Source organism: Balaenoptera physalus, assembly GCF_965194825.1.
Source record: "Balaenoptera physalus genome assembly, chromosome: 6".
NCBI lineage: Eukaryota > Metazoa > Chordata > Mammalia > Artiodactyla > Balaenopteridae > Balaenoptera > Balaenoptera physalus.
Window position 1 is genome coordinate 82,543,388 of NC_138885.1, and position 17,923 is coordinate 82,561,310.

Sequence of the window (17,923 nt, forward strand, 5' to 3'; positions counted from 1 at the left end):
TCTGTCTGCCAGTGAAGCAGATTCCTTTGTCCTGGGGAAAGCATTCCAATGCAGAATTCCTCTAAGTGGCTAATGGGGGTTTGGTAATAGGATTTAGGCATATGTCAGTACCCGATCAGTAAAGCTACTCATACAATTCTCTACAGAAAAGTCAGGGCTGTTCTGAGGGCCCTTAGGTGCCAAGATGTTTTAGAAACATTCTGTTCTACATACGCTTATAGCTTGTCTTATATACCTATACACCATTATATGCTTGTATTTAGACCCCCTGGAACTCAGTTTGTGCTATTAGACTGCTAACATTTTCAAAGTGGTTGGATCCCATTAGTAAAAAAGGAATGGTGCCATTTATACAACCAAGAGCACTCAATTCATCATGTCCTCTGAGGTGGATGCTGGTGTGTGCTGACCATAGGACAGAACACTCACTGACCCAGCTTTCTGGGAGATTGCCTACAGAGGGCTCAATTTTTTCCTTCCTTCCTCCTCCCTCCCTTCCTCCCTTCCTTCCTTCCTTCTCTAAGAATTGCTCTCAGCTAAAGGAAGCTCACAATGCCTGGTCAGTGTTGGGGTAGGAAACTCTGGCCCCCTGGGGTTGATTTAGGATAGATTTGAAGGGTCACCCAGCTTCAGAGCTATCTTTGGGATTGGCTGAGGCCTTTGATGCAACTGCTTCATGGTTTAAATTTTCTCTCTTCCCAGTCCTGCTTCCCTTTCCTCTACATAGGTGATATTCTACCTGTGCAGAAAAGAGCTGGCATAGCAGCCTGAGGCTGCTATCCTTCAAAACATCTGCTTAGAAGTTTGGTCCTTGGCTGGTATCTGGGAACTTGGGTTTATACCATTCCCAGAACTGAAAGGAGCAGCTCACAGCACCCAGACTGTTTGTAAAAACGAGGTGGTTTATGCTAAACACCTGTTTTCCTTCTGGGAATCTGAAATTTTGGTATGTGCTAGGTCAAGAATACCTATGTGACCAGCCACAAATAAAACCCCGGGCATTGAGTCTCTAATGAGCTTCCCTGGTAGGCAACATTGCATGCATGTTGTCTCACAACTCCTGTGTGACTCCACTGGGAGAAGACTCTTGGAAACTTGTGCCTGACTTCCTCCAGGCTTTGTCCCATGTACCTTTTTCCCTTTGCTAATTTTTCCTTATATCCTTTTACTGTGATTAATTATATCTGTGAGTACAACTATGTACCAAGTCCTGTTAGTCCTCCTAGAAAATCACCAAACTCCCCCAAACTTCCTGCATGTAAATCTCCATCATTCAGAAAACCTAAGTTACGCCCCTCCTCACTGCTAACCCAAGAACTACTCTAACTTGAAGCTCGATTTCAGTCAATGGTACCACCATTCTTCCAGTCCCCTAATCTTATAATCTCAGAATCAAAATTCTCCCATCCAGTTGGCTGATAGTGCTTCCAAATATATCTCTATAACATCTCCTGAATGTGTGCTCTGCATTCTCACCACCATTATTTTTATAATTTAGGCCATCATACTTTCCTCCGGACAATCGTTCCCCTAACTGTTCTTTTCCCAGTCACACTGATACACAGTGCTGCCAACTTCATCTTCCTAATGTAAATCTTGGAATAAATGAGTTTCTACTTTTAAAATCATAACAATTTCAGTTTTTTTTCTTATTGATTTCAGAACAATGTTAAACTGCTTAGCAAGGCTTTCAAGGCCTCCATGAACTGGCCTCAGCCACATGCCTGTCTGATTCTCTCTCACTTATTGTACTATAATTGTTAGCCATATGGAACCTCACACTGCTCGCTGAAAAAGCCTTGTATTTTTACCTCCTTTTTCCTTTGTCTATGCTGTTAATTCCCTCTCAAAAAGTCCCTTACTCATCTTCTCTTATCAAGATCCTATTACCATTTTCAATGCCAAACTTCTTTTGAGAATCCGTTTCCATAAAACCTTCCCAATCTCTCTCAAGGCAGAATTAAAATTTCGTCTTCTTCTCTTCTACAGCAAAAATAGATTACTGTGTCTCCTACCTCCCTTTGATGTGTGTCTCCAAAAATAATAATAAGCCTCCCCCTCGTTTCTCCTTTGACATGGATCAATAGATTTGACTAAGCGAAAGGAAATCCTTAAGCAAGAATTTTTATTCTTTATGGGATAGAAAACCATCCGTGGTTTATAAGCTGTATACTCTGGACCAGTGGTCTCCAAATGTTCTGGATTATGTACCGCAAAACAAATTTGAACATATATCTTCAACTCTGCATGTACTAATGTATATATTACATACATGTACATTACACTGACATTTTCTGTACATCACAGAACATACACAAGATGTTCAAAGGATGAGATAAAAAAATAGATGTAGAATATCTTAATATTTTCATCCTATGCCCCAGCAAGTCACCTTACACTGAGGTGTGTGAGCTCCTTTCAGGACTGTGTGTTTCGTTTCCCCTCTTTGATCTCCCTTTCGTTTCCCCTTTGTGATCTCCCTGCCTTGAATCAAAAGACTTTTTCAGTTGTGCTATGAGCAAACCTAGGAAATACTAACTTCTTTGTGATCAGAATGCAAAAAGGTCATCTTTCTCAAGGGAAAGGTGAATTTCATGAGCAGGGCAAGGTCCTGGTAGTTTAGCTGCCCCTTTAGCCAGAGATTCTCCAAAGCGAATCAATCATTTTTATTAAAGAAGGCAGCATATTCAGGTAGGCCCTGAAGACTTTTGTTATTATTTGATGGTTGTACATTCAAACCACACCTTCTGAGATACTATATGATTAGAAAGACATTTCAAAGTCTGGGCTGGGCTGCAGGCAGGTTGAGGCAAAATATTTTTCCCTAGTGATGACAGATCCAGTTTGATAATGCAGAACTTTCAGTGGCAGTGACCTTAAGTATGTGAAGTTCTCAGCTCATTTCTGCTGTCACAACAGACTCTTGAGCAATCCAAGCAGAAAAACAGGAGTACAAGAAATACATAAAGGAAGGTGGTGGGTGGTGGCATAAAAATAACTATAGAAAGATTTTCGGGAAATATGTTCAAATGTATATTAGCATCAAGCAAAATTTAAGAATATGACACAGAGTAAGTCTCAGAAAGAAAGCATATTGCAAAAGGATATTTATACAATTTTGGATTAAATAAGATCTTTGAACTTGAATTATTAAAGAGAGCCCAGGAAGGTGGAGGTTTGATGTTATACAATAAATCTTTGGGCTAGTATTCTGTAAACTTTCCCTGCATAACTTTAATATGATTGCATTAAGATTAACATCAACTGAGACCTTTGTGTTTACAATGGATTCTCTTTCTACTTCTGCAAACAAGCCTTACTGGAAATCACTACATTGAAAGCCATTAAAAACATATAGATACCGTGACTCCAAAAGGCAAGCTGAGCATCATTAATTGCTATTTCACATACATCCCACACACCCCACGCAACAGAGGTAAAGAAGCGCTGCAGTTCACATGCTAGCTCTGAGTATAATGTTTCATATCCAGTCACCAGCGCACTACTAGGAATGGACAGTTTGGGGTTTAAAGCAAAATGTACTTTTCCCTGTGGAAATTTCGTTTCAATGAAAGTCAAAATAAATGGGGCAGAAAGGATATATAATTAATTGCTTTCTTCTTCTCAGCCATGCTGGTATATTCTATGCCTACCCAGGTTCTCCAGGAATGAGCCTTTACCTTGAACACTTCTCCATTCTCACATGGCTCCAGGGGAGGTAGAGGCAAAGAGGAAGTGGAGAAAACCTGTGATACTCTCTAACAATCACTCCAGGGCATTATGAAGCAGATACAGAGCATGAGGCTGCAGTTTGACTCTGCTGTGTTGTCGTGTTCTTGCACAGTAAACCTTGTTTGCACACAACCAAATGTACATTAAGTTGTGAAGGTAATTAATATAGGCATATTTGCCTTTTCTGCAAGTATTTGAGGAATTTTTTAAAAAGTATTTAAATGTTTATTTATTTATTTGTTTGTGCTGGGTATTAGTTGCGGCAGGTGGGCTCCCTAGTCACAGCTCGCGGGCTCCTTAGTTGTGGCACATGGGCTCCCCATCTGAGGCATGAGAACTCTTAGTTGCGGCATGCATGTGGGTTCTAGTTCCCTGGCCAGGGGAGCATGGAGACCTATCTACTGCGCCACCAGGGAAGTCCCTATATGAGGAATTTAAGAGTGAAATATAATTCACATGATATCTTAACCAATAGCTGACATTTCTGGAAATGCTACAAAATATCTTGGAAGGCAACTAATCAGTTGACACAGAAAGAGTCTAAAAAGGAAGTGATTTTGGGACTTCCCTGGTGGTCCAGTGGTTAAGAATCCACCTGCCAGTGCAGGGGACACAGGTTTGATCCCTGGTCTGGGAAGATCCCACATGCTGGTGGGGCAACTAAGCCCGTGTGCTACAACTACTGAAGCCCACGCGCCTAGAGCCCGTGCTCCACAACAAGAGAAGCCACCACACTGCAACGAAGAGTAGCCCCTGCTCACTGCAACTAGAGAAAGCCCACACACAGCAACAAAGACCCAGCACAGCCAAAAACAAACAAATAAATAAATAAAGCAAAACCAAAAAAAAGTAATAAATAAATAAAAATGAAGTGATTTTTATATCTCTCTAGAGTTATAGTGTGTATTTTAAGAACTTTTATTCTGTTGATCTTAGATCAAATAAGGAATGAAGAAAGCACCTCACTTATTCAATAGCTGGTGAGCCAAGAGAAGGGTCACACCAATATATATAAGTTTTTCTCTAATTCTGGGGAAATAATAATATTTGACATTTGTAATTCAGGCCATCTGGATACATTGATTCAACATGCTCTTTAGAGGTAATAATTTTCCAATGGGATGCAAAGCTGCTAATAATACCAAGTAAGAAAACACCAAAGAAAAGTATAGACTGTAACTAAGGGATGAGATTGCAACTATGAGAGATCAGCAATACAGGAATATTTTTTTGACACCAAGGTCAATTTTGAAGGAGAAGTCCCCATCCAGATAATCAGGACTTGCCAGTGGCTTTTAAGGGTCCACTCAGTAGATTTGTAAGTCATTTGCTGCTACTATCCTTCTTTCTTTGTCTACTGCCTATCCTCAGTGCCCTCTCTCCATGCTTTAGGAAAAAGGGGACAACCTGGAGTGACATGTCTTCAAACACTCCCCATGGACCCAGATTTAACCCAACCTTCATGCCTCCTTTCCAAGGAGCTGTCAGGGCCTTTCAGAATAGAAAAGTAATTCCTCTTCACATAAAACTCAATATACTCTTCTGCATTCAGTCAGGAAAATGGAAACCATGATAGGTATTTCAAACATGAGGGATTTAATACAAAGTATCAGAAGGGCTGAAGGAGCAAAAGGAGGAAAATGTGATACACAGAGATCTGAAAGCTCCTGATTCTTCTTGTTTGGACCCCGTGAACCTGTTCCAGCCACTGGGCAGCTCAGGATGCTGCCACTTCTGGGACTGGAATTGTCACAGTTGTCCCTGTAATCAATTAAGGGCTAGGGCTGTAATCAACAAAGAGATTCTGCTGCTGCCTGGCTGCTGGAGTCTATAGCTGAACAGCCCCTCTGCTGCCATAGTAGCTGCTGCTGTTGAATTTCGAAGTAGAACATTTCTCCCTTGCTCCAACCTTCTGATCTTTCCCAATGCCTGCCACTGGCAGATACTAACAGGAAGCCACTGGCAAAGAGCCTGAGAAATGTAATTTGCAGACCTCCAGATCTGAGCAACACAGAGCAGATTATAAAATGTTAAGTAAAAAGCTGAGAAGCAAACTTTTTTTAAGGTCATAGCATATATTAAAATTGGGATAAACCAGAGGAGATTGGGGGACCTCTATGTTGGACTTGGTAAAACTACCTATCACATTTTATTTATACCATAATTATGATAAAGAAGTACAATACAAAGTATAAGGGAAGCTATTAGATCTTGAATTTATCTGAAATTTCCAAATAAAATATTTTGAAATTTTAATGATAAATTTGATCTTGCTTCCATAAACATGACTCATTTTTTGTTGCAATTTATGCCTGAGATGGCTACATGTAATTCTTATCAATGCTCTTCAATGAAGAGCTCTTCTGATTCTTGATAGTCGCTATTAATGAGAAACTGTTCACAAATAGGTGAGAGAAAAAGTAAAACCTTTTAAAAATAGCAATTCAAAAATTCACTGCGGTTGAAAACATATTTAAAGAGTAATAGCTCTTCCTTACCTTCACTGACAAGTATAATGTTGACATTTCTTGTGATACTATGAATGGTTTTGAATTTTATTAAAAATTTACAAATTCACTTAGTGTGTTACTATCATGCATGCTTTGTAGTGTAGTTACCAGGCAGCTAGCTTAGATAAACCTAAAAAACCGTATTGACTGCAAATGGATGGGAACATTGAATAAATATGAAAATAGAGATTTAGGGCTAATGTTGGGTCAGGAGCTACACAGGTCAGAAGCCTCCATCCAAGCTCCCCAACCCCACCCTCTCTGCAATTTGGGTACCCAGAGCACATACTCCCCCAGCAGGACCATAGCCTCATCATTCATGTTGAGTCCATGTTGGTGTGCTCTAAGTGGCCTGCTGAAGGAGGTGCCAGGTGGTAAAGCACCTCCTGGACTGCAATTCTTGCATCTTGACAGAGTGGAAGTAAAGGACGTTGTTCTGCTTGTCATTTGCAGGAATCTTGGGGCACACCGTCACACCCCATTCCACTAGGGAATCAGTATCTAGAATACAATAACATCTACCTGTGGGCAGCTCTACCCTGAAGACCAGGAAGAACCACATGGTTTTTCTTGCTGTGGGTTTTAAAAGTTTGAGTTTAGTTCTGCTTGGAACTCTTTTCACTGATTTGTAAAAGCCTACACCTATCCCCAATATACAGAGGCATATGTTGACAAAGATGCTGAACAGGTTTCTGTATCTTTGTAGCAGAACTTTGCATACCACTTTGAAATAAGAATGCTGGAAAACTATGCTTTGGTTAGTGTGGTTGGCAGCTCTGAGATGGCTCCCAAGGGTCTTTCCTCCTGGTATTCATGCCCATGAGTGTGGGTTGGACTTAGTGATTTGCTTCTCATGAATAGAATAGAAGCAGTGATAAGATGTCACCACCAAGATTAGGCAACAAAAGGCTTGCATCTTGCTTACCTTCTCTTGGTCTCGCACTTGCTCACTCTATTTGAAGCCAGTTGTCACGTTATGAATGGCCTTATAAGGAGGCCCTCATTGCAAGAAACTGAGGGTGGTCTCCAGCCAACAGCCAGAGAAGAACTGAGGTCCTTAGTCCAACAGCCTGGAGGAAATGAATCCTGCCAACAATTATGTGTGAGTTTGGAAGCAGATCTTCCCCAGCTGAACCTCAAAATGACTATAGTTTATTACATTGCAGCCCTGGTCAACACCTTGATTACAGGGAACCCTGAGCCAGAGGACATTAGCTAAGCTGTACCCAGATTCCTAACCAGAGAAATAGAGAGATAATATTTGCTGCTTTAAGTTGCTAAGTTTTGAGCTAATTTGTTCCTCAGCAATAGATAACTAATACCATCAGTTATCTTCAATGGGCAGAATGAAATTCATAAAGCATTTGATAGCCTTTCACAGTATACCAGGAGCTCACTAATTGCACAAATAATGAGATAATTTGAAGAATGCCAATTTTTGAAAGAGGAAACCAGCAGTAACTCTTACTGAATCTCATGATTCTTCTATCTCCTTCAAAGACTTAGGATTGTGTTTGATAATTCATAAATAAAAATGCCTTGCAATAGATTTGGTGACAAATAACCAAACAAATACAATCTTAAAGAATACACAGAAACTTCATATTAGTTTGCTGCAAAAAAGATAGCTGGGTTTTATCTCAGAATATTTTCTAATTGAAAGGGAGCTAATAATTTTAAAATATAGTTTAAGGCATTTGTTTACTCAAAACAAAAGTAATAAGTTTATTATTAAAACACTGGAAAATGCAGAAGAGCCCTTTTATGGGCTCTTGGGAAATTAACTGGAAAATTAATTGGAAAATTAAAATTTTTTTCAATTTAATTGGAAAATTAAAATTTCTTATTATCCTACATTCTAAAGCTAATCACTATCAAGATTTTGGTGTGTATTTTCAGTCATTTTTTTCCTATGCATGTGTGTGCGTGCATGTGTGTGTGTGTATAAAACACCTTTGTAACACATATACATTTGTAACACTTTTTTTTTTCAAAATAGGATTATACTACCCATTTTGTTTTGGAAGCTTATTTATTTCAGCTTAATATAAAATGAGTATTTTATATGTTAGTAAAGGTTTTTCTCCAAATTTCTATGGCTACATAATATTCCATTATATGAATGGACTATGATTAATTTAGCTGCTTATATTCTATTCATTTTTGTATATCATGAAAGTGAGAAAGAGAATGCGTAATTCTTTTTTTCCTATTGCTCATGGGTCAAAAGCAAATATAGGTATGACTAAGTTGTAGCTAGCTGTGAGAATAAACAAAAGTGGTGCACGACAGAGACTGCTTTTTACTCATTATCCCTTGCGATATTCTCTTTTTTGCTCCAGGAACCCTTATTTTATTGGGGTAGCAATGATCCCAGTTTGAAAAAACAAGACAAAACAGCAAAAATCCCTGGATCTCCCATATAAGCAGAGTGATGGGATCCCGTTCTAGGCAATAAGAAGTCAGCAGAGTGATTGGGAGGAACATCTAGGAGAGCATCTTTTTTAGGGGAAGGGCAAAATCAGTTGGTAGGTGTACTTTTTCTCTTTGCTTTTCCCTCTGCTCCTGGTTAAAAGTATGAAGACCCAATGACCAGAGCTCTGGCAACCATCTCAAGAGCATAAAGATGAGGATCTCGAGGATGGAATGAAAGCCATTTCTCATATGATGATCACTTCAGTGCCTAAGCATATGGAGTAGAATGGAGAGCAGAATCATTCTCACTCTGTAAATTGTTCTTTCTTTCTTTCCCTCTCTCATGTATACCTAAAGTTGCATAAGTTAAATGTACATATACCCTCTCTGTATTTATATCTGTCTTAATCTGACACCACTTCAGAAAGCCAATGGTTTCTATTGTATACCTACATGACCAAAGACTTCTTTAAAAGGGTTAAAAATTCCCAAAGGCCAATGGTAATTTGCATGGTGGACTTATGAGTTAAGGATGTTTTTTGCATTTTATGTAGTATGTGTGCTTATGTGTACTGGGTGATGAAAGATAAGAAGAGGGGAGAGGGTTTGCCTCTCTACCAGTGGCCCTATCCATCTTTGAACTCCTTAGCTATCAGCTTAGATTCATTGAGTTTGACAGGTTAGTTCAACTGTGATAACCTGACTTAGCCATTAGCCGGATTGCCCAGGAATGTGCTGACATCAAGGGTAAATGTAGGAGGTGCAGAAAGTTGTTTAAGCATAAGGTGACTGTTTAGGTGAGACAAGAATAGTTCCTGTAGCCTTAGACTGTGAGGAAAGATGACCCAGTCTTGGGCCAAAATTGGGATAGAGCCATGTAACATTAGAATTCAAAGGCATCATTGAGAGAGAGAGCATCCAATCCAGACGTGAGCAAACTTTACTTGGAATCAAGGAATATAAAGTGTTTATAGGTTTCAGTTTTCCCCTTCCAAGTTGAAAACAGTTTTTTTAGGTTTTATGGAGAAATGTAAAGTCTTTGAACTTACATTACCCAATTAATTGAATTGAAAAACATCAATGAGAGAGTAACACTGTTTCTTAGCCACTAAAATGTTAATAGATGGGCATATTTATGAAGCAGCTCACTACACGCAGCTTTATAATTTTTCATCTTGAAATTATATTTCAGGCTGTATTGCAAAGGTAGATGATGGTCCCTGGATTGGGACTGATAATCATTTGATGAGAAAGGTACATAGGTGTGCCCAAAGTCACAGTGCTGATGGATGTCTCTAGGCCTGGAACACTAGTTTCTTGACTCCCAATTCAAGGCTTCTCAGAACCATTTTAGTAAATTCAGGAGTGGACGGGTAGAGTAGTTTGGGACTTGAGTGACTATTATTTGCATAGGAAGCATTTTATATTGGACAACTGTTTTTATTTAATTGTTACAGCAACTACTGTCAATTCCCTTATTAAAAATTAAGTCAAAATTAATAAAGTGGGCTTGGGTTTGTTAGGTTTTGATCTTCATAGTGAGTTATTTTAAAAATAACCATTAGTTCTGGATATTTGGGGGAACATGCCATCCAATACTGTACTATCAAAATAACATCATTTTATACTGTTTTTGTCCCTTTCAGTCCAAGCTGTCAGTGTTTTAGTAGATAAAATTCTCTCAAAAATTTGTGGGACTCTTGTGAATCTCACTGCAGTTCATCCATTAGACAAAAGCAACACCTACAAAATTCCTTCTCTACCTTTTGTCCTGCAGAGACTTCTGAGGGACAAGTTCTTAAACTTCTTGGAGTCCGTAGTGTTTGATTAAGAGGATCTGTGAGGCACACTCTTCATCTTTTTAAAGGCCCATTGTGTGATTGAATAGTACTCTGAGGATCCACTTTTGACCTTTGAAGATCTTAACAAAGGGTTTTCTAGTCATACTTGTGGCTTTATCTTTAGACTTTTTCTCCTGGCAGTACCTTGGATCTGAACTTTACTCAAAAACCATTTCCTGATTTTATCAACTTTTGCTGTCTGAAGAGGCTGAGAATTCTTTAAATCATCGGTTTAACAGTCCTTCTCTCAATTTATCTCTTTCCTTTCACATCTTACTATAAGCAGGCTGTATCTTCAACACTTTGCTTGGAAAGCTTCTTAGCTAGATCATCAAGTTCATTAGGCATATTCTCTGCTTTCCACATAACTGAAGACAACAGTATTGCTAAGATTTCTGCCACAATATAACTAGGATCTCCCTTCCTCCACTGTTCCTCACTTCCCTTCGAGCCTTCACCACCAGCATTCTCAAAGTTCAGATTTCTACTAACAGTCTATTCAAAGCAATTTAGGTTTTCTTTAATAGGCTTCTCAAAATCCTTCTAGCCTCCACCACCCACTGCTTGGTTCCAAAGCTATTCCCACACTTTTAGGCATTTGTTATGGCAGCACACCACTCTCAGCACAGGGTTCAATCAGACCAGAAGAACCACTAGGATGGATATATGTATGCATGTATGTATACACAGGGGTTTGATCTTCCTGAATTGTGGGAGCTGGTTAAGAAGTCTCTTAAGCCTGTTGTCTTCACATCTGAACCTGGACCTTGAAGTCCAACAGTCAGGCAGAGTCTGGAGGGGATGATGGAAACCAAGAACAAGCTAAAACCCAAAAGCATGAGGTCTGAGCCCCATGAGGACAGACTGAAACCCCTGCCAATTCTTATTGCCTCTAACCTTGGTGGTGTGAATATCCTGCAGCAGCCAAGGCTCACTGTCACAGAGATAAACACTCACACCTGGCCCAGGAGTCAGCCACTCAAGAAGAATCCAGGGGAAGATGGAGCTGTTGCTGCCTTACACCCAGCTGCTGCCTCATACCAATGAGATGAGTCAGCAGATCAGCAACAAGGTGTGAGAGCTACAAAATGGCTGAAGCACTCTAGATCTCCCACAAAAATCTCCCTGTGGCCTGCCCTAAATGCAAACATACAGGAAAGGGAATTCTGTGGAAAGTAATTCATACTGGTTAAATTGGCACATTCTAAGTCACCATAATCCATTGCGGTCCAGCCAGTGAGGAGGAGGAAGGAAATGAAGAAAAGCTCATCTTCCTCCATTTAAAGACACTACTTCAAAGGGATACTTAACACTGTGGGCTAAAACTTAGTCAGGGAGATAGGAAATATAGTCTTCACTCCAGTGGTCATGGGCATAGGAATTTTGTTCCTGGGAAAGGAAGAAGGATGAATATTGAAGACAACTCAGTTTCTGCCACAACACATTTGGCTCTGCCTAGAATGTCTTTTCCTCCTTCTCTGCTTGGCAAGCTCTAGTTCACCCCTATAAGCTTACCTCAATTATCATCCTTCCTGCAAAGCCTTCACTCTGTTTTCCTATTGGGTTTTAAAGTCCCTCCATCTTGGCATTTTCTTGTTTATTCATTTAACAAGTTTTAAGTCCTTCCATATGTCAGGCATTGTTCTGGGAACTGAGGATTTAGCAGTGACCAAAACAAAATCCTTTCCTTTGCAAAGTTTATTGCATCGTAATTATTTAATATCCTTTTTACTCTAAGGCTATCTCAAATTAAGACAAGAAGGGCAAGATTCACGGATAACTTCAAACATTTTTATTCCCAACTAAATGTAAAAATCCGTTATCCAGAATTAAGATTAAATAATTGGGTAAGGCTTCTAAAGTACTTCATATTTTTTCCTATTAATCACCAAGGTAATATTTGTGATTTATAAATTACATCTCTTTTAGGAAGTCATGGACCTTGAAAGGACCTTGGAGATTATGTAATTAAACCACCTCAGTTTAGATGAGAAGTCCGAATCTTGGATCACAAGATTATTTACTCAGGATTATGTGCCAAGTTAGTGTCAGGACTAGAAGTAGAATCCAAGAATACTGATTCTTGAACAGGTGCCCATGATGTATTGCATTTTTGTGAAAAAATCACAGTAAAAAAAATATATTCCCATTATGTTTATAAAAATCAGTCTTTCCAAAAATTATAGCATCAGAATTTATGTTAAAAAAACTGCTACAAGAATAGGGGTATTTGAGGTGAGTGTGTGATAGTATTAAGGACATTTTCTAGTTCCAGTATGTGGAAAAAAGATATAAATAATTTGAAAATAAACACATTAGAGAACAGTAATATAGAGTTGTAAAATATCAGCTACATTTTAAGGGTGACAGATGACACTTTACATCAAGGTCTATGTAGCCCTTTCCTAAAATTTCCTGGATTCTATTAGATCTGCTTTATGTTAATTTGAGATCTGTAACAGCGCACACACATACACACACAAACAGAAAAGCAGAGTTTTAATTTAAGACTGATATAAAAAATAAAGCCATTATGCAGAGTTTTGAGCAGCCACGGAATTCTAACACATATCCTTGCTCTTTGACCTTTGCTCCCACACACCAACAGATGCAGTCTAAAACACACGCCCCCACGTGCACACCTACACTTTCAGCCATCACGTGTCCCTCACACACAGTTCTGACGCCTTTGTTCCACCTTCTTCATCTATGGGAGATAGCACGAAGGAGAAATGAAAGTCACGAGCACAGATGCATAATGTATAAATGTGCATACTACACAAAGCCTGTGGAAAAAAGCTTTCAGTGAAGTAAACTTTAATTTATTTCAGAAAAATTAATTTTCAGTAGAATCAATGAAAATATAGCTAGCTCCTCCAGACCAACTTCATGAGCCTAGATGGGAAGATTGTGATTCAGTTTAACCCACTCCATTTTTATAACAATATATCTGAACAAATATAATAAATTGATCGTTTCCTGAGAAAGGGGTTTAAAACAGTACTATTAAATTAGCTCTAAAGAAAATAATAGTTTTATCTTTTTATGATGGTACAGGAAGACTTTAAATTTAATGCATTAGGGGTTTTGCCCCGAAGCCTGAAGTTTTTCTGATTCTCTACTACATTTAGGTTTAGGAGGATACAATTAGGTCAAATATCAGATTTCAAACCACACAAATGTGGAAAGTCAACAATGCTATTGCTAAAAATACACAAGCCAGGAACTGTGGCAAATTCAAAATTATCAAATAAGATGAATGTTATAAAATCTCTCTAAAAGTGGTAGCCATTGACTGTATATTACTACTGCTGACAAAGCACCTTGTATTTTGCATGGCAAATTTTTATTTATCAAGAATCTTAAAGGTTCTGGAAATCAATAAAATTATGAAAAACGGACTAGAAAGGTGTATATTTCCTCCACTAATGAGTAGAAATAGCTCACCTTCAGCATGTGCTAAGACTCTAGGGAATGAATGGACTTCTTTTGTTTACAAGTAGCAGAAAACTTGACCCAAACTGGCTTAAGAGGAAGTTTATTGTCTCCTGTAACTGAAAGGCCCAAATGTAGATGCCAGACTTCAAGCATAGCTGGATGCAGGCTAAACAATTCACAAGTGCTCGGTTGCTCTCCATCTTTTGACTCTGCCTTCTGTGTGGCTTCAGTATCATGCTCCACACAGGTGTGCTCCAGTCCTACCATCCTCTCAAGTTCAAGACCAAAAAGCAAGAGCAAGTCAGCTTCCCCAGGAACTCAGAGTTACTGACTTGAGTCTTGTGCTCATTCCTGAGCCAATCACCATGGCTAAGAGAATGTGATGTACTGACTGGTGTAGGCCTAAGAAGTATGTTTTATATCTGAGTGAGGACAAAGGTGTAGTCTTCGTCAAGCACATGGACTAAACTGGGGAAGAGTGAGGAAAGAATAAAATTCAGTATGAAAATTGGGAGCTGTTGCTGGAAGATGGAGAGTAGATGGGATTCTGGAATACAAAACACACATTTATGGGGTAATCTATTATAGGGGGAAATCTCAATCGTGGCCATGGAGATATGGTTCTACTGGTTCGGTCAGGACCAATTAACAAGTAGTCTTAGATCAAAGGTGATGATAAAAATGCATAGTGAACCCACTATATAGCCAAGGAAACTGATGATCAGTGGCATATCTGCCTAATAAATGGGTGAACCTTGACTGTACAATGACAATCATACCACTTACAACTCATTTTTTTGGTGAGGATTAATAAACTAATGCATGTGAAAGTATAGGTGGTTAAAAAATACCCTTTGAGTCAAATTTTCCTTTCTTAGGTTGAGAGTTCTTTAGACTAGGAAGTATGCCTGATTCTTCTTCTTTTTAAAAAGAATCTCTAGAACCTAGGATAGTATCTAATATATAGTAGAAATTTAATGTGTGTTGAACAAACAGGTGTTAGGTATATTCGTTAGGTTATAGGATAAGCTGTTACAACAAAGAGACCCCAACATATACCGGCTCAAACAAGATACACGTTCATTTCTCTCTCACAGAGCAGTCTGGAGCCTCTGGGCAGTTTTGGTAGGAAGGTAGCTCCGCCCCTGTAAACCATGCAGCTTCCTTCTGTTTTATTCTACCACCTTTCCCTTGTTTTCCTCATAGGCATGGTTGAAGCTGGCTAACCACCATCGCAACTGTGTTCCAGCCCGTGGGAAGCTGCAAGAAGATTTGAAGGGCAAACAGCTTCCTTTTAGGAATGTGATACAGAGAGACGGGGGTGTGTTTCAGTGGGCTGTCTGTGCAGTGCCCTGGGGGTTGTTAGCCTATCAAGAACTGTCTCTTTAATTGTTACAGACCTGTTGGACCCGGGAATGCAAGCCCCCCTGGCCACCAGAGCCAGGTAATCAAGGGACATCCCCTGGGTGGCAGCTGAAAAGACCTGGGCACTGGAAGTAAAAACCAGGGCACCAGATATGTGTAAAAACTCCCCTCCCGGAGATACTGGCACTCTGGAGCAAGGCAGAGGTAGAGCGTGAAGATAGCACCTGTCTTTCAAAGTCTCTAGAAAGGATTACAGTCAGCCCTTAGACGTGTTTAACTAGAAGCCTGCCCCTCAGGCTGCAGCTATGATGATAAGCTAATAGGCCTCTTTCACAGAAAGACTGAATGCCTGCGTCTATTGCCTCTTGCTGTGCCCTGAAGGAGGTAGCCTTTTAAGAATTCTTCCTCCATTATAAGCCCCACTAGCCAAAAGAGCCAAGTTATGTAGAGGTATCCCCTGGTGGCAGACATAAAAACTGGGGCACCAGATGTAAAGCCAGGGCACCAGACATGTATTAAAAACTCCCCTCTGGGAGATACTGGCACTATGGAGAACAGCAAAGGGAGGGTTCAGAGATGGCGCCCACTGGCTGAAGTGAGGCAGAGAGAGAGGATAGAGATGGCACCCACTGGCTAAAGGAGAAAAAAAAGAAAAAGCCTTAAATTAAATTTAAAAAAAAAAGATGGCATCCACCGACTGGAGGAAGGCCAAGGGTTAAGTGCAAAATGATGCTCACCAGTCTCTATCCCTGGAGAGCACCTAAGCAGGCCCCAGATGTGTGTCAGATCAGACGCCTGCCCCTCAGGTCAGTGCTCCCAGACAAGCAAATGAGCTTCTCCCATACAGAGTGGATGACTGCTGTGCTGGGCCCTGGGGGCACGTGAGCCCTTTAAGAGCCATTCCTCAGACTGCTATAGCCTGTGGGTCTCGTTGGTTTTCAAAGCTAGATGTTTGGGGGCTGTCTCTCAGGTGCAGGTCTTAAAAGTTGGGGTGCCGATGTGGGGTTCAAACTTCTTGCTTCTCAGTGAGAAGCTCTGGGTTTTGAGTTCCCTCCAGGCTGTGGGTAGCTATGCTGGGGGTGAGGCTTAAAGTGGATTGTGTCCCCCACTTCGATGTGGGCCTTCTCTCATTTGCCTGATGCATAGGAGTCACTCAGCCAGTTTTCAGGGTTTGTTTGTTGGTTTCTTTCTTTCGCAGAGAAAGTTGTTCCAAATATAGCTTTAGATTTGGTGTGTTTATGGAAGGAGGTGAGTTCAGCATACTCTTACATCACGATCTTGAACTATCTTGAACCATCTTGAACCACCATCTTGATGCTCTTAACATTCCCCTCTCATGAACATGGGTTTTATTCTTAAAGAGTTAATTTCTAGGAATGATTAACCCTGATTTTGTCATTTCTCCATATGAAAGTTCTAAGGAATGTAGGAAGTATTATTTGAGCTAAGAATTATATTTTCAGCTAAAGAATCGATAAATATACTTACAGTCTGTTCAATGTTGAAGGGATTTGTCCTAAATCAATAAAACATATTTAAGGCAATTAGACTGCCCCAGATTTTCTGCCCCAGATTTTCTGGGGCAGTCTAATTTTAGATATCTGGTATTGTCACCAATCCTATAAAATATTGTAGAGCATGCACCACCTATATATGTATATTTATTTATTTATACATGTATGTACTAACATAGATATGAACTGACGTGTCATGTCACAAAACATAAAGCAAAACAGAAAAATGTAAAGGATGAGCTAAAATAATTGTAAATAAAAGTTCTAATATTCACTTCTCACATTCTCCTGGGGCTCATACACATACAACATTAAACCACTGTACCAGTCAGTAAGAGAATCTGGGCCAGAACCCAGGTCTCCTGACTTCAGAGGTGTTTCCTCTGAACTTACTGCTTTTCATCTTTCTAATATCTAATGAAACTAAAGTGTAAGGCAGGCTTTGTTCCAGACCAGATGCAGGGGTAAGTGCATACCTCCTGCTAACAACAACAATAATAATAACAAAAAACTCTGAACAGGGGGAGAGATAAGTTAAGAGTTTGAAATTAACATATACACACTACTATATATAAAATAGGTAAACAATAGGACCTACTGTATACAGGGAACTATACTCAATATCTTGTAATGACCTACAGTGGAAAAGAATTTGAAAAAGAATACATATATATGTATATATTTATGGGTGTGTGTGTATGTAAAACTGAATGACTTTGCTGTACACTTGAAACTAACACAACATTGTAAATTAACTACACTTCAACAACAACAACAAAAAAACAGCAAACAAACCCTGAACAAAACACACATCACTTACCAGAAGATCTGAAAAGTGGAGAAAAGAAGATGAATTAGCTAGAAAACGTGAGACCTGAGGAATAAGTTTCCTGAGTTTTTTTCTTGCCCTCTATATATCCAAGCCTGTGTGTTAGAAAAGTTTGCAATCTGGAAATACCAGTGGGAAAGGACAAAAAAATCCCCAAGAAAATTCTGCCCTCTCCAGCCAGAGGACCAGGAAAGGGGCAGCCCAGTAAAACAGAAATCTTTTAGCTGTATGTGGTAGGCAGAATTCTAAGCCATCCTCCTCCAAATTTCCTGCCAGTGA

General features: G+C 39.6%; 1 protein-coding gene across 11 annotated transcripts in view; it reads right to left on the bottom strand.

The window, feature by feature from the left end:
* The window catches only part of LOC309663385 (uncharacterized protein), a 349,815-nt gene that overhangs the window by 164,106 nt on the left and 167,786 nt on the right, over window positions 1–17,923 (bottom strand). Inside the window, exon 3 of one of the 11 annotated variants that reach the window (XM_082467383.1) lies at window positions 60–7,312. The exons of the other annotated variants lie outside the window; for them this stretch is intronic. The gene's annotated coding sequence lies outside the window, so the exon portion shown is untranslated. Of the gene's footprint in view, window positions 1–59; window positions 7,313–17,923 lie in introns of those variants that run through there. 11 annotated transcript variants of the gene reach the window in all.